Genomic DNA, 20,503 nt, shown 5'->3' with positions numbered 1-20,503 from the left:
AGGGTTTCCGGCCAATCATTCACAAGTGGCTCACAGACAAGCGCAGCTGCCTGTCCAAAGGCAATGTGGACAAGTTCACACTCATTAAAATGAAAAAGGCATGGATCCCAGAGGACTTGTCCGTACCTTGTGCAGAATAGACATGTATACCGGCCTTAACCAGCCATTGTTATACTACAGCACAATTGCTTATTCTTGTATTTTGGATATTTCCCACTCTTTTGGAGAGTACCCTAATAAAAAATAATAATAATTAAAACCAAAAAGCAGTGTTGGCTTCCTCGTCCTCCTCCACTGCCGCTTCCACCTACACCGCTACATCCACCGCCTCCTCAAACTCCTACTCCATATGGACCTCCACCTCATAAATCAAGGTTTTTTTATTTTTATTTGTACGTATTTTATTTTATGTAATTTCACTAATTTGTCTGTTACAAAATGGGTAAAATTCACAAATTTTTGTGTGTGATATACCACTGCTCTACCTAGTAGACAGGTAAAAAAAAATCACTAATTAGTTTGCTACATTTTCAGGTGAAATTCACCAATTTTAGGGTGTGATATACCCATGCTCTACCTAGTAGACAGGTAAAAAAAATCATTAATTTGTCTGTTACATTTTCGGGTGAAATTCACAAATCTTTGGGTGTGATATACTACTGCTATACCTTTTTGACAGCTTAATAAATTTCACAAATTTTTCTGTTACATTTTCAGGTGACATTCAACAATTTTTGGCTATGATAGACCCCTGCTCTACCTAGTAGACAGGTTAATAAATTTCACACATTTTTCTGTTACATTCTTGGGTGACATTTTAAAATTTTTGCCGTGAATAAACCCCTGCTCTGCATAGGTGACGGGGACCGAAATTTTAAAAAATAATCTGTTTCTTTGGCGGGTGACATTAACTCATTTCTGGTGATGAAAAACCCCTGCTCTGCATAGGTGACAGGGACTTAAAATTCTAAAATTCGTTTTTTAATTGGCCCTTTCATTCGAACCTTTTGCTTTAACCCCTTAAGTACACGGCCATATTTCACCTTAAGGACCAGGCCATTTTTTGCAAATCTGACCAGTGTCACTTTATGTGGTGAGTACTTTAAAACGCTTTGACTTATCCAGGCCATTCTGAGATAGTTTTTTTTGTCACATATTGTACTACATGACATTGGTAAAATGGAGTAAAAAAAAATAAATTGTTTTTACTTATAAAAAAATACCAAATTTACCAAAAACTTAAAAACATTAGCACATTTTTAAGTTTCAATTTCTCTACTTCTATAATACATAGTAATACCTACAAAAATAGTCATTACTTTACATTCCCCATATGTCTACTTCATGTTTGGCTAATTTTGGGGATGACATTTTATTTTTTGGGGATGTTACAAGGCTTAGAAGTTTTGAAGCATATCTTGAAATTTTTCTGAAATTTTCAAAATCCCACATTTTAAGAACCAGTTCAGGTCTGAAGTCACTTTTTGAGACTTACATAATAGAAATCACCCAAAATTGACCCCATTCTAAAAACTACACCCTTTAAGGTATTCAAAACTGATTTTACAAACTTTATTAACCCTTTAGGTGTTCCACAAAAATGTATGGAAAATAGAGATACAATTTCAAAATTTCACTTTTTTGGGCAGATTTTCTATTTTAATAATTTTTTTCCAGTTACAAAGCAAGGGTTAACAGCCAAACAAAACTCAATATTTATGGCTCTGATTCTGTAGTTTACAGAAAAACCCCATATGTGGTCGCAAACTGCTGTACGGGCACACGGCAGGGCACAGAAGGAAAGGAATGCCATACTGTTTTTGGAAGGCAGATTTTGCTGGACTGGTTTTTTGACACCATGTCCCATTTGAAGCGCCCCTGAGGCACCCCTAGAGTAGAAACTCCAAAAAAGTGACCCCATTTTATAAACTACACCCCTCAAGGTATTCAAAACTGATTTTACAAACTTTGTTAACCCTTTAGGTGTTCCACAAGAATTAATGGAAAATAGAGATAATATTTCAAAATTTCACTTTTTTGGCAGATTTTCCATTTTAATATTTTTTTCCAGTTACAAAGCAAGGGATAACAGCCAAACAAAAATCAATATTTATGGCTCTGATTCTGTAGTTTACAGAAACACCCCAAATGTGGTCGTAAACTGCTGTACGGGCACACAGCACGGCGCAAAAGGAAAGGAACGCCATTAGTTTTTTGGAAGGCAGATTTTGCTGAACTGTTTTTTTTTACACCATGTCCCATTTGAAGCCCCCCTGATGCATCCCTAGAGTAGAAACTCCAAAAAAGTGACCCCATTTTAGAAGCTACGGGATAGGGTGGCAGTTTTGTTGGTACAAGTTTAGGGTACATATGGTTTTTGGTTGTTCTATATTACACTTTTTGTGAGGCAAGGTAACAAGAAATAGCTGTTTTGACACAGTTTGTATTTTTTGTTATTTACAACATTAATCTGACAGGTTAGATCATGTGGTATTTTTATAGAGCAGGTTGTCCCGGACACAGCGATACCTAATATGTATACTATTTTTTAATTTATGTAAGTTTTACACAATGATTTCATTTTTGAAACAAAAAAAATCATGTTTTAGTGTCTCCATAGTCTGAGAGCCATTTACAACATTAATCTGACAGGTTAGATCATGTGGTATTTTTATAGAGCAGGTTGTCCCGGACACAGCGATACCTAATATGTATACTATTTTTTAATTTATGTAAGTTTTACACAATGATTTCATTTTTGAAACAAAAAAAATCATGTTTTAGTGTCTCCATAGTCTGAGAGCCATAGTTTTTTAAGTTTTTGGGGCGATTATCTTGGGTAAGGTATAATTTTTGCGGGATGAGATGATGGTTTGATTGGCACTATTTTGGGGTGCGTATGACTTTTTGATCGCTTGCTATTATACTTTTTGTGATAAAAGGTGACAAAAAATGGCTTTTTTTTACACCGTTTTTATTTTTATTTTTTTACGGTATTCACCTGAAGGGTTAGGTCATGTGATATTTTTATAGAGCATGTTATTTCAGACGCGACCATAGCTAATATGTATACTTTTTTTTTATTTGTGTAAGTTTTACACAATTATTTCATTTTGAAACAAAAAAAATCATGTTTTAGTGTTTCCATAGTCTGAGAGCCATAGTTTTTTTCAGTTTTTGGGCGATTATCTTGGGTAGGGTATGATTTTTGCGGAATGAGATGACGGTTTGATTGGCACTATTTTGGGGTGCGTATGACTTTTTGATCGCTTGCTATTACACGTTTTGTGATGTAAGTTGACAAAATTGCATTTTTTACACCGTTTTTATTTTAATTTTTTTACGGTGTTCACCTGAGGGGTTAGTTCATGTGATATTTTTATATAGCAGGTTATTACGTATGCGGCGATACCTAATATTTATACTTTTTTTTATTTTTGTACGTTTTACACAATAACAGCTTTTTTAAAACAAAAAAAAATTGTTTTAGTGTCCCCATATTCTGAGCCATAGTTTTTTTTTTTTTTTTTTTGCAATTGTCTTAGGTAGGGGCTCATTTTTTGCAGGATGAGGTGATGGTTAGATTGGTACTATTTTGGTGGGCATACGCCTTTTTGATCGCTTGCTGTTGTACTTTTTGTGATGTAAGGTGACAAAAAAATTGTTTAACACAGTTTTTATTTTTATTTTTTACGGTGTTCATCTGAGGGGTTAGGTCATGTGATATGTTTATATGTTTATGTACTGAATACACTGCATTCCCATGCACCCCTTCCACCACAAAAAAGGGTATTTAGTTCAATCTTCCTTTTCTCATCCTCCTCTTCCATGATATCAGCATGCTTATTAGTCTGCTCCTAATGGTGTAGAGGGTCAGCTCACTTGTAGGCCCTCACATATAATGTTTTAGAGGGTCAGCTCACCAGCAGGCCCTCACCTACAATCTTTAGAGGGTTAGCTCACCTGCAGGCCCTCACATGTAATGTTTTAGAGGCTCAGTTCACCAGCAGGCTCATACCTACAATCTTTTAGAGGGTCAGCTCACCAACAGGCCTTCACCTGCAATCTTTTAGAGGGTCAGCTCACCTGCAGGCCCTCACCTACAATCTTTTAGAGGGTCAGCTCACCTGCAGGCCCTCACCTACAATCTTTTAGAGGGTCAGCTCACCTGCAGGCCCTCGCATATAATGTTTTAGAGTGTCAGCTCACCTGCAGGCCCTGACATATAATGTTTTAGAGGGTCAGCTCACCTGCAGGCCCTCACCTACAATCTTTTAGAGGGTCAGCTCACCTGCAGGCCCTCGCATATAATGTTTTAGAGGGTCAGCTCACCTGCAGGCCCTCGCATATAATGTTTTAGAGGGTCAGCGCACCAGCAGGCCCACACCTACAATCTTTTAGAGGGTCAGCTCACCTGTAGACCCTCACATATAATGTTTTAGATGGTCAGCTCACCAGCAGGCCCTCACCTACTATCCTTTAGAGGGTCAGCTCACCTCCAGACCCTCGCATGTAATGTTTTAGACGGTCAGCTCACCAGCAGGCCCCCGCCCATAATTGTTTCAATGGTTAGCTAAGCAGCAGGCACTCGTCCATAATTTTTTCAGCAGCAGGCCCTCACATGTAATGTTTTAGAGGGTCATCAGCAAGCCCTTGTTCCTAATGTTTTTGAGTGTCACCAGCAGGCCATCAATCATAATTTTTCAAAGGTGTATGATGCCCTCCTTTATGAGTGTAGGAGTCCAACTTTTCACTTAATGCAAAGGCTTTATGAGTGTAGGAGTCCCACTACCTGAACAATTGTACCACAATGTGAATAAGACCCTCCATTATGTGATATACAGGTTGTAACGAGTGCCTCTTGCTCGTAATTTTTGTCAGCACTTGCACTTTATATACAAGTAAATATACAGGAAAGAATGCTTCCTAACAATTTTTTCTCTAAAATCGATTTTATCTTTGGTTTTGTGCGTATTATTGTCAGTCTGTAAAAGTGGCGTACTATTTGGACAACATCGTTCCGAGCAGCGACCTGGGAGTCCAAGATGCATCCAGACATTCTCCCATTGACTTCCATTGTGCTCGGGTGCTTGGTAGAGCACCCGAACACCCGAGCACTTTGGTGCTCGATCAACACTAGTTGTAGGGCTTCAGTAGAAATTTCACGAAGAAGGATGTAATAGGACAAAACTATCACTCCCAGCTTTTCTAGAATGTTATTATGGGTTATGCCAGGACACCACTAACATCTCTATCACAGTACTGTCACATTAAGACATCCCACAGCTTGTTCACCACTTCTCTGCACTGGTTACTATATGATGACATCTCAAAGATCCTTCAGCCTTCTCCTCTGTACTGCTGTGCTCTGGCTTGCTATATTTTTCACATGATTATCACAACATCAAAGATCCTTCATCACATCCTATGTTATCCTCTGAACAGGCAGCTTTACCTGTGTAATTAGGAGGCAGGCCTTTCATCCACGGTGGGTCCCCCTTCCTCCATGGACCCCGTAACAGCTGCGTGGTATGCCACTGGCTGTTAATAATTTGTCCCTGGTATAGAAAATTAAAACTTGTTCAAAATTATTAGGTTGTGGTAAATTTGCTGTAAGGCTCATACTGAGCAATTTATGTATTAATCTCTTGTTTTAGCATATAATTATCCGACGTAGTGTATAAAACCCCAAAAAGTCGGCAAACTTTAAAAGACTAGTAATTGCGCATTTTATAGGTACAGCGGGGGTGTTTCCCAAATTCCACTCTATTCTAATAGCCCACCATTTATAATGAGTAAATTATATATTTACTTGCACTGAAAGCAAACAAAATATGTAGGAAAAACTTTAGAATATCTTTTTTTTTTTTTTCTATTTACCTAAATTAATGTAACAATCTTTAATAAAATATTCATAAACATTGTCATTGTTTCACTGCCATGGGAGACAGAGACATGTTTTGATCAGTGCTTTTATACCTTATTTTAAAGCAAATGGAGCCTTTCATATTTAAGATTTTGTTTAATCAGCTCAGCATGTTTCTATTGATAGAGAATAGGAAAGTGCAGATGGAAGTCTGAAATTTCGTATGACATTATCATGCCGTGATCTTCTTTTCATCAGAGAATGTAACGCTGATTACTGATTCTTTTTTCCTTTACTAATGTCGAAGATGAAGATATGAATTTAAGAATTACATGCCATTTTCTCTCCATATTTTGTAAGTAAAAGTACATTTTGCTTCATCACACAATATTTCAAGGGAGTTTTAAACACATTAGCATTTAAGTATGGAAGACATAACAATAGTCTACACCAATAAACATAAGAAGTGGGGCTCAATGTATTGATTTTTTGTCTGATTTTGCACATTTTTCAAAAAAAAAGTTAATAAGAGAATGGAATAAAAAAAATCTAAGCTTAAAATATTGGCTAAACAACAGATGTTCCTTCTGTTATATGGCATGCACATGGCAGTTCAAGGGCCCTTTCTTGGGACTTCTGCCAAAGCAGCGGTTGATAGATAGTCTCAGCATGATGATAAAAATGAAGTATGCTTTATCATATACACTGCTGATCAAAGAAGGAATCTGTAAATTAGAATGTTTGCCTATTTCATGTGGTGCCTTATCTCCCCACGGTTCTAAATTTGTTATAGGTTTGTGTTTTTTTTTGTTTTGTTTTTGTTTGTTTTTTTAGTTTCTACAATATGAGCTTTTAAGTTTGACTCCTTTCTTTTGGTTTTCAATGTTTGCAATGTTATTTATTTTCATATATCCATAAATAAATTATTTCATGAACATGAGAGTTTAACGGCTTGATATAATGGCATACATTTTCGTAAAAGTCCGGGTTCGGTGCTTTCTTGGCGCTTTTTGAAAGGCTGCAAAGCAGCCAATCAACAAGCGTCATACTACTTGCCCCAAGAGGCCATCACAGCCTTGCCTACTATTGGCATGGCTGTGATTGGCCAGTGCAGCATGTGACCCAGCCTCTATATAAGCTTGGGTCACGTAGCGCTGCACGTCACTCTGCTGATTCAAGCATAGGGAGAGGTTGCTGCTGCGACGTTAGGGCGAGATTAGGCAGATTAACTCCTCCAAAAGACTTCATTCTGTGATCGATCTCCAGCTGTGGATCATTGAAGTGCTAATATTGAATTGCTCACTTTTTTTGGGCTGCCCAGAGCGTTTTTAAATCACTTTTTTCTGGGGTGATCGGTGGCCATTTTGTGGCTTGTGGTGCGCCAGCACAAGCTACCACCAAGTGCTTTTAACCATCAATAGTGTGGTTATTTTTTGCTATATCCTACATCAGCTGCAGGCTGAGCCTGTGTCACCGAAGTGCATTTAACCATCAACAGTCTGGTTATTTTTTGGCCATATACTACATCAGGTGCAGGCTGAGACTGTGTCACCCAAGTGCATTTAACCATCAATAGTGTGGTTATTTTTTGGTCATATACTACATCAGGTGCAGGCTGAGCCTGTGTCACCCAAGTGCATTTAACCATCAACAGTGTGGTTAATTTTTGGCCATATACTACATCAGGTGCAGGCTGAGCCTGTGTCACCCAAGTGCCTTTAACCATCAACAGTGTGGTTATTTTTTGGCCATATACTACATCAGGGGCAAGTTGAGCCTGTCACCCAGCGCCTAAAAAATAGACCTGACATTTCTATTCAACCAAATCTGTACTGTTTTAGCTGGTCAAGTTATTTGTAGTGACCGTAAAAGCACAGTTTTTGTTCTGGGTTGAAAAACTATTCCCAAATTTGCCATTCTCAAAATAACTAAGTAGTTTATGCTATATGAGGCCTACTTGAAATCTATCCAAAAAAGGATATCTTAGATTCAAGGTGCTGATAGTGTCATTCAGAAAAACTTAACACCCACACGCTACCGTGCAGATACAAGTCTAATTCTGTGATTAAACCTATACCTGTCACACAGCGCAAAAAAAAAATATGTGACAGTGGCCTGTTCCAGTGGTGGGTGACGTGAAGCCTGATTCTCTGCTATGACATGAAGACTGATTCTGCGCTGACATAAGGCCAGATTCTCTGTTACGGGACCTCTCTCCTCTGTCTGGGTGCCAGGGCCTAAATATGTGACAGTGGCCTGTTCCAGTGGTGGGTGATGTGAAGCCTGATTCTCTGCTATGACATGAAGACTGATTCTGCGCTGACATAAGGCCAGATTCTCTGTTACGGGACCTCTCTCCTCTGTCTGGGTGCCGGGGCCTAATTATGTGACAGTGGCCTGTTCCAGTGGTGGGTGACGTGAAGCCTGATTCTCTGCTATGACATGAAGACTGATTCTGCGCTGACATAAGGCCAGATTCTCTGCTACGGGACCTCTCTCCTCTGTCTGGGTGCCGGGGCCTAAATATGTGACAGTGGCCTGTTCCAGTGGTGGGTGACGTAAAGCCTGATTCTCTGCTTTGACATGAAGACTGATTCTGTGCTGACATAAGGCCAGATTCTCTGTTACGGGACCTCTCTCCTCTGCCTGGGTGCCTGGGCCTAAATATGTGACAGTGGCCTGTTCCAGTGGTGGGTGACGTGAAGCCTGATTCTCTGCTATGACATGAAGACTGATTCTGTGCTGACATAAGGCCAGATTATCTGTTACGGGACCTCTCTCCTCTGCCTGGGTGCCTGGGCCTAAATATGTGACAGTGGCCTGTTCCAGTGGTGGGTGACGTGAAGCCTGATTCTCTGCTATGACATGAAGACTGATTCTGTGCTGACATAAGGCCAGATTCTCTGTTACGGGACCTCTCTCCTCTGTCTGGGTGCCGGGGCCTAAATATGTGACAGTGGCCTGTTCCAGTGGTGGGTGACGTGAAGCCTGATTCTCTGCTATGACATGAAGACTGATTCTGTGCTGACATGAAGCCAGATTCTCTGCTATGGCATGAAGAGACTGATTCTCTGCTGACATGAAGCCAGATTCTTTGCTATGGCATGAAGAGACTGATTCTCTGCTGACGTGAAGCCAGATTCTCTGCTATGGGACCTCTGTCCAATTGATATTGGTTAATTTTAATTTTTTTAATTTTTATTTTAATTTATTTCCCTATCCACATTTGTTTGCAGGGGATTTACCTACATGTTGCTGCCTTTTGCAGCCCTCTAGCTCTTTCCTGGGCTGTTTTACAGCCTTTTTAGTGCCCAAAAGTTCGGGTCCCCATTGACTTCAATGGGGTTTGGGTTCGGGACGAAGTTCGGGTCGGGTTCGGATCCCGAACCCGAACATTTCCGGGAAGTTCGGCCGAACTTCTCGAACCCGAACATCCAGGTGTTCGCTCAACTATAGATACAAGTTCATTTTAATTTTACTTAGTTTTATTTTTTGCATACAGTCTACCAGCACTATTGCATTACAGCATTATTTACTAATCGAGTTCTCAATGAGCTTAAAGAGTTCATTTCTTGAGAATTTCCCCATGAAGGAACCACATCATAATTGATTTAATACAGTGCTAATTGTATTCTTTATACCAGGCAGTGTGCAGTAACCAAATAAATAAATTAACAACTCAGCTAGTGTCTGATGGCAAGCTTGTTGGGGTCTTTTTTGATCACTGCATTTTCCACATTTTGTCTTATTTTTGTTTTTGTTTTCAATAGGTCTTTATAAATCATTTCCGACCTGTTCCTCTACAGATTTTCGTTTCAGTGCATCTACAGACCTCTGCTATCCGCTTAACATTGAAACCATCTGAGCTGCTTTGAGGACTTAATCTTTATCCCCCATATCTGAACTCCTGACAGTGCATAAACACTCATTAAAGCTATATTCTTATCAAACTGTTTAAATACCTACACAGTGTTAACTAAGTACTCAAAGTCAAAATCAGGGGTGACAGCTTGAGTGTAGAGCATGTGTCATACAAGTTGGTAAAAAGTTATGATAGTGAATCCAACATGTTATATTAATAAGAACTACAAATGTCTTTGATTCTTACAGATATAGAATCATAATGCATGCCCAATAAAGAAATAAGTGCTCAGAATGAAGTTATAGTAAGTCATTATGTTCGCCTTAAGGAGGACATCACCTCCCCTGACAAGTCCCGTTTAGTGACTGCATTCCCCATGTAATAACAGTTCTGCAGTATCTATTCTTATCACCATGTTGTTCAGTTCTTATATTATAGCTACTATGTTTGTAAAAGGTTTCCAGTAGTCTGCAATACAGGCCCATCTGGGTGTTACCAGTTGGCGGTATGTCCCTGCACAGTCTGACACTAGCAGCACCAATTGGACTGCGTCAGATTGTGCAGAGACACACCTCTGACTTGTAACAACCAGATTGACCTATATTGTAGACTGGTGGTAGTTCATTTATAAAATTTAAATAGTAATAATAGAAGAATGCCATGGTGACTCGGTGGTTAGCACCGGTGCATTGGAGCACTAGAGTCCTGTGTTCGAATCCAACCACAACAACATCTGTATGGAGTTTGTATGTTCTCCCCGTGTTTGTGTGGCTTTTGGCTTCCTACAAAATTGAACCTAGTGGTCGAGTGCATACGGTATTTGTCAGCCACTGACTTCCCAAAGAGTTGCCCCAGCCACATACAAACCGGATTCCAAAAAAGTTTGGACACTATACAAATCGTGAATAAAAACTGAATGCAATGATGTGGAGGTGCCAACTTCTAATATTTTATTCAGAATAGAACATAAATCACGGAACAAAAGTTTAAACTGAGAAAATGTACCATTTTAAGGGAAAAATATGTTGAATCAGAATTTCATGGTGTCAACAAATCCCCAAAAAGTTGGGACAAGGCCATTTTCACCACTGTGTGGCATCTCCCCTTCTTCTTACAACACTCAACAGACGTCTGGGGACCGAGGAGACCAGTTTCTCAAGTTTAGAAATAGGAATGCTCTCCCATTCTTGTCTAATACAGGCCTCTAACTGTTCAATCGTCTTGGGCCTTCTTTGTTGCACCTTCCTCTTTATGATGCGCCAAATGTTCTCTATAGGTGAAAGATCTGGACTGCAGACTGGCCATTTCAGTACCCGGATCCTTCTCCTACGCAGCCATGATGTTGTGATTGATGCAGAATGTGGTCTGGCATTATCTTGTTGAAAAATGCAGGGTCTTCCCTGAAAGAGGTGACGTCTGGATGGGAGCATATGTTGTTCTAGAACCTGAATATATTTTTCTGCATTGATGGTGCCTTTCCAGACATGCAAGCTGCCCATGCCACACGCACTCATACAACCCCATACCATCAGAGATGCAGGCTTCTGAACTGAGCCTTGATAACAACTTGGGTTGTCCTTGTCCTCTTTGGTCCGGATGACATGGCGTCCCAGATTTCCAGAAAGAACTTCGAATCGTGACTTGTCTGACCACAGAACAGTCTTCCATTTTGCCACACTCCATTTTAAATGATCCCTGGCCCAGTGAAAACGCCTGAGCTTGCGGATCTTGCTTAGAAATGGCTTATTCTTTGCACTGTAGAGTTTCAGCTGGCAACGGCGGATGCCACGATGGATTGTGTTCACTGACAATGGTTTCTGAAAGTATTCCTGAGCCCATTCTGTGATTTCCTTTACAGTAGCATTCCTGTTTGTGGTGCAGTGTCGTTTAAGGGTCCGGAGATCACGGGCATCCAGTATGGTTTTACGGCCTTGACCCTTACGCACAGAGATTGTTCCAGATTCTCTGAATCTTCGGATGATGTTATGCACAGTTGATGATGATAGATGCAAAGTCTTTGCAATTTTTCGCTGGGTAACACCTTTCTGATATTGCTCCACTATCTTTCTGCTCAACATTGTGGGAATTGGTGATCCTCTACCCATCTTGGCTTCTGAGAGACACTGCCACTCTGAGAAGCTCTTTTTATACCCAATCATGTTGCCAATTGACCTAATTAGTGTTAATTGGTCTTCCAGCTCTTCGTTATGCTCAAATTTACTTTTTCCAGCCTCTTATTGCTACTTGTCCCAACTTTTTGGGGATTTGTTGACACCTTGAAATTTTGAATCAACGTATTTTTCCTTTAAAATGATACATTTACTCGGATTAAACGTTTGATCTGTCATCTACGTTCTATTACAAATAAAATATTGACATTTACCATCTCCACATCATTGCATTCAGTTTTTATTCACAATTTGTTTAGTGTCCCAACTTTTTTGGAATCCGGTTTGTAACTATCCGTGTGCTTTGAGTCTCAAATGACACAAATGTGTGTAATTGAATAATAGAACGGCACATAAGATGAGATGTTTCAGAATTGTTATTACATGGTGAATGCAAATAGCTACTAAAACAGACATGTCAAGAGAGGTTGCAGGCCCTCTTTAAAGTCTCTAAAATATGGAGAAACTCAAGCATACAGGGGAGAGGCATGGGGATCCTGAAGTATGACTGCAAAAAAATAACATACAGATGTAGCAGGGGTAACACTCACACTCTTAACTCAAATTTCTTAACTCATCGCGTTATCTTGAAACAAAACCCAATGAAAATCTATTGCTTAACGCATTTGGTTGCATTTAGTTTAGATAACATGTCTCATAAAGCATGAGTGTTAACCCTGCTACATCTGTACATTTATTGTTATCTCAGTATAGGATAAAGATAAAGGGAGATTTTTCAAGATTGGTCTACCCATACGCAAGTCTTGATCTATCTGCTTTTCCATGAGGTGCGCCTAATTTAATAAGAGGCCGATGCTGATTAATAAATGAAGCCTGCCCCCTCTTGCTTTGGAAAAGTGCAGAGAAGCTTAAAAAGTTGGAAATTACGGTGCACATATGGCATGCGCTATAATTTACAACTTTTACGCCGCAATAGTGATGTAAAATTAATAAATGTTCCCCAGAGTGTTTCTAGGGAGTAGCAAGTAATAGGGGACACCACAAACTTCACTTTTTTTATTTATTTTTTATTTACTGTGCATGACCTCTTATTGGTTAAAATAGAACCAAAAAAGAAAGCCTCAATGTACAGCTGTAAGTCAGGGCAAGGGATAAGAAACCATATAAACCTATAATGTTGTTAAACAAACAACAAGAAAATGCCCAAAATATTCAAAAAATATATTTTAATTTAATTGTAATAAACATATCATGATTTATAAAATATTCAAAATAACAAAAAAATATGAAGAATCAGCAGGAAACCGGATGCCGCAATCCACTGGCCAGTGCTGCTGCTACCCACCAAAAGATGGAAAACATGTCAAGTATGCCAATGGTATATATCAGGGTGATTCACCACATAGTAGCCCAGATAATGTTACTATTCTGAAAAATAATGCATATGGTCATCACCCTGGTACATAACCACTAGGCAGAGCTCAACTCAGAGTGCAGTTGAGAAAAATAATAAAACAAACGCTAGCGTCTAGCAATGGAGGGAAATGTTGAACCCTCACAAAATGAAAAAACACAAAACCTTGTAGTAAAGGTGGAAGAAAGTTTTATTCTCTGATGAGAAAAAATGTAACCTTGATGGTCCTGATGGTTTCCAACATTACTGGCATGACAAGCAGATCCCACCTGAGATGTTTTCTACGCGCCACAGTGGAGGGGGCGCCATAATGGTCTGGGGTGCTTTTTCCTTCAGTGGAACAATGGAGCTTCAGTAAGTGCAGGGGCGTCAAACGGCCGCTGGCTATGTCCAGATTCTGCAGAGAGCATTCCTCATGACTGAGGGCCCTCGTCTGTGTGGTAACGACTGGGTTTTTCAACAGGACAACGCTACAGTACACAATGCCCGCAGGACAAGGGACTTCTTCCAGGAGAATAACATCTCTCTTTTGGCCCATCCTGTGTGTTCCCCTGATCTAAATCCAATTGAGAACCTTAGGAGATGGATGGCAAGGGAAGTTTACAAAAATGGACAGTAGATAGCCTTCATGCGTCCGTCTTTACCACTTGGAGAAATGTTTCCACTCACCTCATGGAAACGCTTGCATCAAGCATGCTGAAACAAATTTTTGAAGTGATAAACAATAACGGCGGAGCTACTCATTACAGAGTTCATGTTTGGAAGTTGGATTTCTGTTTTGGGGGGGGTTTAGTTTTTTTTTTTGGAGGTGTGGTCCTAAACTTTTGATCAGCTGAAAAACAGCCTGTTTCAGTTTATTCATTGTTTTCATTAAATTGAATGCTCAAATTTTTTTTTGTCTCACTCTCATTTCTTCTTGTTGCATGTTGAAGCTCTACTTGGAACCTTGTTAAGATCCAGCCATGCTAAATATGATTTTTTGCCATTTTTCAAGTGGTCTTAAACTTTTGATCAGGACTGTATATACAGTAACACACCTCAGAATGAAATACGGATGATTATTGGCACCACATGCTGCCAATAATCAATAGAACAGGATGAGGAAGGAAAGACTGTGGTAGAAATAAATTCTCCCCAGTCGAGTTTGTATCGGCATGTATGATCAGCCCAATTCAAATGACCATCGATAGAAAATGTTCTCATCCATCATCACTCGCGCTGCCTGAAGACCAGGCAGTGTAATGCCACTATTACAAAGTTTGTTATGTTTCCTTTTACTATTTGCTTTGGATGAATGCAGTAAAATGGCTTGCAGGCAGCTCCACTTTACTACACATGTAGGCGAACAAAACCACAAGGCAAGAAGAAGAATAATGCTCACATGACCCTGGGAGGAAGTGAGAGGGAAGGTTATATTGGTGGTTATATTGGTGGTGTGAGGGGAAGAATTGTCACAACATGTGTTTTACAGTAGAGAAAGATCTTCCCTGAAACTGTGTTTTGTAGGGATTTGCTCTGGTAGTGTCACGACCTTGTGTTAAGGTCGTGGCTTCATTTAGTTGCCTGTGGCAACGTTTAATGGTGTTTTCCCTGCATTGCAGCCCGGTAGCAAAGGACATTGCCCGATAGGGGGGATTCCCCACCCCCGTTGTGACATAATGACAACTAACGGCTCTGCAGTGTCCGCACCTTCGAAAGAGGGTGCAGCATGTATCGCCATCCTTTTGGTGTGCATGTGCATTCTCCGGAGGGAGAGCGTTATGGGGATTCACCGTTAACGGCGCAGTGAGTGGCCTTTTCCCCGCCATTCGGTTTTACCGTTGTCTGTGTTGGTGCCCCCTCGTCCCTCTCTTTGTTCCTATTTCTGGTCGTCTGCTGGCAGCATTCCTTTGGTGTTCTGTCAGTGTGCTGGTTGGGGAGTGGCTGCTGGCAGCAACCTGGAGTGGGAGCGTTTATTGAGTCGGACGCGGTGTCCAGTATGTCCTTCAGACTGCTTAGCTGGCTGGCGGCCAGGGACCTAGGTGATTTTTGGTTGGGAGGGGCTTTGAGGGGTGGGAGTGTCACAACCTTTGTTTTAAGGTTGTGGCTTCATTTAGTTGCCTGCGGCAACGTTTAATGTTTTTTTTTTCCTGCTTTGGTGTGCACGGGGTTAAACTTGTTGGAGTGTGGTGGGTGTGACCTCAGGCCTCCTTATATGTTGGTGTGGTGGAACATGAGGTCAGTTTGAGTTTGCTTGTTGTCAGTCTGTGTTGGAGCTCTGCTCCCTGGCTGTATGTGTCATGCTGTGTGAGCCACCCTTAGCTGTCATTGTTATTATTTGTGTCTGTTTCCTGTACCCTTCCTCTCTGGTTTTGTTGTACGTCTAGTGTGGTGTGCCATGTCTGGTATTTGTGGTGATGTTACCCGCATGGCTGCTTGACGTGTCACTTTTGGTGTGTGTATGTTGCACTGGAGGGGTTTAAGCAATATGCAAGACTGTGTGCTTCACAGCCTGGAACCTCCATGCTTCTTGTAGCCGCAGGGAGGTCCAGGTTGTCGTTGGTGCCGTCCTTCCATCTCGGCTGCGGCAGGTAAGAGTTGATAGCATTTGTGGTGTTGCTGTGCTATTACCTGCCGTACTGTTTAGTCTTGCACCCTGCCAGCTACTGGGCCTCTGGAGATGCCTGTCATCCGTGTCGGGATGAACAGGTGTTCTCTGCCCTGTCACCAGCTGTAGGGCAATGCAGGGATACTTAGACTTCTAGGCACGTGGGTATGAGTCCCCTTACCTTTAAAGGGGGCTCATACAGCTAGGAGACTAGGGCCTGCTGAGGGAAGTTTTAGGAGGTGACCAGCTCCCTTTTCCCTGCATTGCAGCCCGGTAGCAAAGGACATTGTGCGATAGTGGGGGATTCCCCCACTCCCCGTCGTGACAGGTAGGCAGGGTAAGCGGACGCAATACAGAGGCAAAACCACGGTTGAAAAGCAAAAGTCAGTGTTTATTCACACAAAAAGGCAGAAAAAAAAACAATACTTTGCAGGGTCCTGGTGTTAGTTCACACAGCAAGAGTCCACAGAACAAAACATGTCACCTGGCAGTCCACAGCAGGCTTTAGGGCACCAGCAGGCGGCTCTCAGCCTTGCAGCATGGCTTAACTCCTCAGCTCCCAAACACAGAGCTTCCACAGCTCCACTATCACCTGGAAGATAATTCCACACCCAGCTGAGCTGATGGCTAGGTTTTTAAATCCCAGCCCAAAACCTGGCCTGGAATCTGGGGAACAGCCACCCACCCTGCTCTTTGACTGCTCCCAATAAGAACCGGCCCGGATTGGCTTTACAGCCACACTAAGAAAAAACTGTGTTAGCGAGCACTAGCTGCCACTAACACACAAAACTACCGGTTCCTATCTCACAGAGGCCAGGAACCTTGGTGACACGTACCTTCTGTCAATTACCGACCCTTGTGCCTTCCTACAGTTTTTAAATGCAAATAACACAGTAGTTAAATCTTGCAATGGCACTTCCAGCGTAGTTATAGTTGTGTTTGGGGGGGGGGGGGGGGTTGGGAGAATGGCATTACAAGTTTGCAAAACGTGTTTTTCAGTAAAGTTTTTTTCAAAACTGTGATTTTAAAGTCAAATAACATAGTACAGAAATCTGATCGGTGCCAAAAATGCATTATTCCCAAAATTGTCAATAGCAGCATTCACTGTGTTTGTAGAATTGGAAGGACATTTAATCGTGCCTGTCTTCAAATTACAGAAAACACGCTTGCAATTTCGCTATAACAGTTTCATAATTTGTTTGACTTTACTAAACTTATGACTTTTCGCTTAGTAAAATCCTGACTTTACATTAGGCCTTATAATGAAATGTCAGAAATATGGAAGGGTTAAAAACAAAAAGATCCATGCCTTGTCCTCCCAGAGACAGAATGTGGGTAGTAGTGATGAGCGGCAGGGGTCATATTAGAATTCGTGATATTTTGCAAATATTTTGTAGAATATTCGTCATATATTCGCAAATTCGTATATTCATTATATTCTACATTCTTTTTTTTTATGCGAAAATCGGCATGGTAATGATCGCGTAATATGCGAATATTACGCGCTCAATACAGGCGTGGGTCAAAAAAGAATATATCTGAACACATGATTTCTCCCTGCTCCTTGTTTGTGGGCCAATGAGTCATTGGCCCACAAGCAACTTAAACAGGGAGGAATCATGACTTCAGATGGAAAAAAAATTATATATATTCGTTTTTTAGAATATTCACCACTATATTGAATATAGTGCTATATATGCGTAATAAAGAATATTTGTCATTTTTTTTCCATCTGAAGTCATAATTCCTCATCATGATTCGTCATTATGAATATATAGCACTATATTCTAAATATTTGCGAATTTTCGAAGTGCCGATATTCGAGATTAAAATTCGCTATTTGAATATTTGCGCTCAACACTAGTGGGTAGTAGCAGCTCCAGATATCGGGCCAGATGTTGCTGTAGTAGCAGTAATAGGTCGGAAAGAAGCAACATGGATTGGATGGCTCACTTTGCTTCCCATTCACAGAAGAAAGTGTCACTTCTGAGTCTGAGACGGCTAGGAGCCAGGGATTACAGCATTTCTCCTCCTGCTGTGAGAGCAGTCAGCATTTGTACTGCCATGAGGAGGAAGTTCATGAACGAAGTAGGGAACCCCATGCATAGGTGTGTTGGTGGTAGTACTGCTTGCACTTGTTGCCACGGTGGTGGCGTTCGGGGCAGTGGTAGCGACAGTGGCACTGTGGCCAAATACTGAGTAGGAAACCTGGAATGGTGCCAAGAAGCACACAATGAGATCTTACAATTTGACGACTATGATTGTGTGTTGGGATGGACCTTAGAGATTGGGATGCTGAGGGGAAAGAGACATCAGGGGAAAAGGGTGGTGTTTGTGGTGGCAATGAAGAGGGGAGGCAATTTACGGCCAAAACTTTCAAAAGAACTGGCAGGGCCAGATCTGCTTCTATTGTGTTCAGCTCCAAATGTGCCACACTTAGGCCAAGTTTTACTTCCTTTAGTTCTGTGCGAGCATCTCCCGTATGGCACTTTTTCTCAACAAGGCACGCAACCACTGCCTTGTGCAAGATCTGCAGGATTAAAATAAGTTGTGGGTGTTCAAGCACAAACATAGATACCAGGATTTTATTGAAGCACATGAGGCTGTATCACCAGTAGTGATGAGCGGCATAGGCAATATTCAAATTCGCAATATTTCGCAAATTTTTGGCTGAATATTCGCCATAAATTCGCAAATTCGAGAATTTGTGACCTCGTTATGGTTTACTTAAATTTACAATGTAATATATTCACAATAAATTTGAGATTAGAATATTCAGCACTATTCGCAAATATGAATATATAGCACGATATTCTAAATATTTGCAAATTCTCGAAGTGGCGATATTCACGATTAAAATTTGCCATTTGAATATTCGCGCTCAATACTAATCACCAGATCCTGTGGAAAAATAGAACTAGGCAGCATTCTCAATCAGAACAAGTCTGTTCTCCTTCTCCTGGTCTTCTTTGTGGCTGCCAGCCTGCATCCCTAAATAGCACAGTGTCCTTGTCATCATCATCAGCTGCCCTCCACTCCATTGTAAGACATCTATAATACAATGTGTGGCCATAATAAAAGTATTCTCAACCAGCTATTAGCTTATGTGTAAACTGAACTCCCACCTGGACAAGTTTCTGGCAGTTCATTTGCTGCCGTACCATTTAGTTGTGGTAAATGTGGTGTACTTTTGTGCCTTTTTGACTCAAGCAGTGAGGTAAGACTCTTGGTCAAGCAAGGTAGAGTACTATTGCTATATGGAAAATTGTACTCATTGGTCTGCAAATGTGGCGCACTTCCACATTTTCTCCTAAATTTAATTTAACTGGGCTCTTGCGTGGGAGGTGTGTTGGCACTCTTGGCTATGCAGTTAAGAATACAACTCCTAAATTTAAAAAAGCAAAAATTTATAAGAAATTAACAAAAAGAGATAAAATATTTTCCCACTTATAGGAGTATAGTGTGTGTTGTATACCAATTTTCAGGGCAATTAGCAACTTTGGTTCGTGTAGAATCGACTTGTTTCTGAAGAGAAATTTTTTAACATTTTGGCGAACCTGAAAATAACCAAATTTTAAAAGGGCTTATCTCAAATATATAGATATTTGGTCTGACCATAACCATTTTTCAGAAACTTAAATGGCTTGCTATAGAAAGGGGCACACTTTTCCAAATTTTAAATTTATCTTTAATAAAGTTAAAGTTGATCATTCCTTTGCAATTTATGGAAAAGCTTATACCCAGGTTTGATGTGTGAAACAACTTTAAGATCAAAGCCTGAGGAACCATTTTGGATAGACCTATGAGGTGAGAGATACCATACAATAGAAATGATTATGTGCAGTTTATCTGGAGAGCAGTCTATGTTCAAAACATGTATAATTAATTTCATTGCCTTAAATAGTCTTTTCCTATAGTGTGCAAGCATGGCCACAGCTGCTGGATTGCAGGGTGGTTGTAACCATGGAAACGAGCAGTGTATAATGTGATGAAAAAATGAATCAAGCCAGCAAGGGAGGCAATATGGATAATAATAATACATTAGTTTATGGCTTGTATTAACTTTGTCTACAGTCGTAGCAAAAAAGTTTTAAGAATTAGATAAATATTGGAAAAGTTGCTGCTTAAAGGGATTCTGTCATCAGATTTTACCCCTATAACCTAAAGATATCCTCATGTCCGGACTAATAAGAAGAATCCTAAGCTGGCCTTATTAAACCTCACTGTGGCTCTATTTGTCCAAAAAGGGTGCCCCGCCGCACCCCTCGCTGTCCGGTGCCCAGCGCCGCCTTCATCGCCGCCTTCTCTGTCTTCAGCGCCGCCTTCTACAGCTCAGCACCGCCTCCGCAATCCTCCCTGTCCCTCTGCCAGATCCCGCGCCTGCCCACTAAGCTCAGCCAATCTGCAGGTCATATTAGGGTTGAGTGAAGTGCGCATCTTTGCCCCAGTCCTCAGCGGCCGGGCACCCTGTATTAATGGACCTCCCCTTGGGCACCTTAAGTAAGTGATTGGCAGGTCATAAAAACCTGTTTTTTGGACAAATAGAGCCACAGTGAGGTTTAATAAGGCCAGCTTAGGATTCTTTTTATTAGTCCGGACATGAGGATATCTTTAGGTTATAGGGGTAAAATCTGATGACAGAATC

The sequence above is a fragment of the Bufo bufo genome, chromosome 3 (genome assembly GCF_905171765.1).
Source record: "Bufo bufo chromosome 3, aBufBuf1.1, whole genome shotgun sequence".
NCBI classification, from domain to species: Eukaryota; Metazoa; Chordata; class Amphibia; order Anura; family Bufonidae; genus Bufo; species Bufo bufo.
This window is presented reverse-complemented; position numbering follows the sequence as displayed.